The 1,985-nt window shown below is 44.8% G+C and overlaps 1 non-coding gene across 1 annotated transcript; it reads left to right on the top strand.

Annotated features, from left to right (window-relative positions):
- The first annotated feature begins 1,497 nt into the window (after positions 1-1,497).
- Positions 1,498-1,604, top strand: LOC120250742. The gene has a single exon (XR_005533081.1). It is a non-coding gene; the product is annotated as a small nucleolar RNA R71 (small nucleolar RNA).
- The last annotated feature ends 381 nt before the right edge of the window (positions 1,605-1,985 follow it).

The following is a 1,985-nucleotide window of genomic DNA, read 5'->3' as shown; positions in this document are numbered from 1 at the left end:
AAATCAAGAGAATGCCGCATGGCTTCAGCAAGGCGGTATGTGAGCTTGTCATCTCCAACTCTCAATGTTAATTCTCCGTCGTCCATGTCAATCAAAGCTTTGGAAGTCCGCAAGAACGGCCTCCCAAGTATCAAGGGTACATCCGCATCCTCATCGACGTCTAGCACCACAAAATCTATAGGAAATATGTACTTGTCCACCTTGATAAGCATGTCTTCAATGATACCCCTTGGCTATCTCACTGTTCGATCCGCCAATTACAAAGTCATCCGAGTGTTCCTAGGCTCTCCCAAGCCTAGCTTTTGAAAAAAGGTATATGGCATGACGTTGATACTAGCCCCTGAGTCCGCCAATGCCATTTCTTCACCCAAATTGCCAATGTTACATGGATTGATGAAACTTCCTGGGTCTTTTTTCTTGTTCGGCATATTCTTTTCCAACACCGCCGAGCAAGAAGCATCTAAGATCACTGAAGCACTGCCCTCCAACTTCCTCTTGTTGGTCAACAAATCTTTCAAGAATTTTGCATACTTAGGCATTTGAGCCAATGCCTCAACAAGAGGAATATTGATATGGAGTTGTTTGAGCAAACTCAGGAACTTCTTGTACTATTTATCCCCTTGGTCATTCTTCAATCTAGAGAGATAAGGGATTCTTGGCTTGAAAGGTGGGGGTGCCACCTCCTTCACTTTGCTTGCTCCCTTCTCAACCTCTATAACCTCGGGTGCGTGTTCATTGGGCTTCTCACTCGGAAGCTTACCCTCAACCTCACGACCAAATCTCAAAGTGATCACCTTCATATGCTCTTTAGGGTTGGTCTCGGTGTTACTCGGCAAGCTTCCTTGTGGCCTTTCTGATAAGGACTTCGCAATCTGCCCTACTTGATTTTCAAGATTATGCAAAGAGGCAGTGTGGTTGCGAAGTGTAGCCTCAACTGATTGGAACCTTGTATTAGATGATTGCACAAACCTAGTTAAGGCCTTCTCCAAATCGTTCATCTGAGTCTCCAAACTTGAAACTCTGTTTTCCCTATAGTCTTTTGTGGACCTTGGTTGCTCCACAAGAAATTGGGATGACTCTTCCAACCCGAATTGTAGGTGTTGCTGTATGGGTTTCCTTGATTCCTCATAGCATTACCTACAAAATCGACAATCTCAACCGAAGATGCATCACCAATAGAGATCGGGCAATCAGAGGGAGCACCCAGTGCAAGTAGTCACGGCTGCCACTCTATTCGAAGTTAGGAGATCTAACTTCTTACTCAATGATTGCACTTGAGCCGATAATAAGGTTACTGCATCTATCTCATGGAGGCCGGCCACCTTTTTCTTCTCCCTAGCATTCCATTGGTAGCTGTTTAATCCCATTTCTTCAATTAGTTGATGGGCCTCACCGGGGGTCTTATTACCTAAGGTACCTCCTGCTGCCGCATCCAAGAGTTGCCTTGTACTCGGATTTGAACCATTGTAAAAGGTCTGAACAATCATCCACTCCAGGAATCCATGTTGCGGGCACTTTCTCAGGAGCTCCTTGAACCTTTCACACGTCTCAAATAGATACACCAATTCCAATTGTACAAAGGATGAGATCTCATTCCTAAGCTTTACAGATTTTCCGGGAGAGAAATAACGGGTAAGAAAGGCTTCTACCATCTCCTCCCATGTGGTAATTGATGCTTTAGGTAATGAGTGTAGCCACTGCTTCGCTCTCCCTTTCAAGGAAAATGGGAAGGCTCTCAACTTGATGACATCATTCGTTACCCTGTTTATCTTAAGCATGTCGCACACCTCAAGAAAGTTCTCTATATGACTGTTCGGATCCTCATCGGCCAAACCATTAAACTATGCAGATTGCTGCAACATGTGGATGAATGCTGACTTCAGCTCGAAGTTCTAAGCTGTAATCGGGGGATGCACAATGCTCGATTGTGTCGCCAATACTAAAGGTCTGGCATAATCGGCTAATGTCCATTGCTGCTCATTCTG

The sequence above is a fragment of the Dioscorea cayenensis genome, chromosome 19, assembly GCF_009730915.1.
Source record: "Dioscorea cayenensis subsp. rotundata cultivar TDr96_F1 chromosome 19, TDr96_F1_v2_PseudoChromosome.rev07_lg8_w22 25.fasta, whole genome shotgun sequence".
Classification (NCBI taxonomy): Eukaryota; Viridiplantae; Streptophyta; class Magnoliopsida; order Dioscoreales; family Dioscoreaceae; genus Dioscorea; species Dioscorea cayenensis.
Note: the sequence above shows the minus strand (reverse complement) of the source record. Positions and strands in the feature narration are given on the sequence as shown.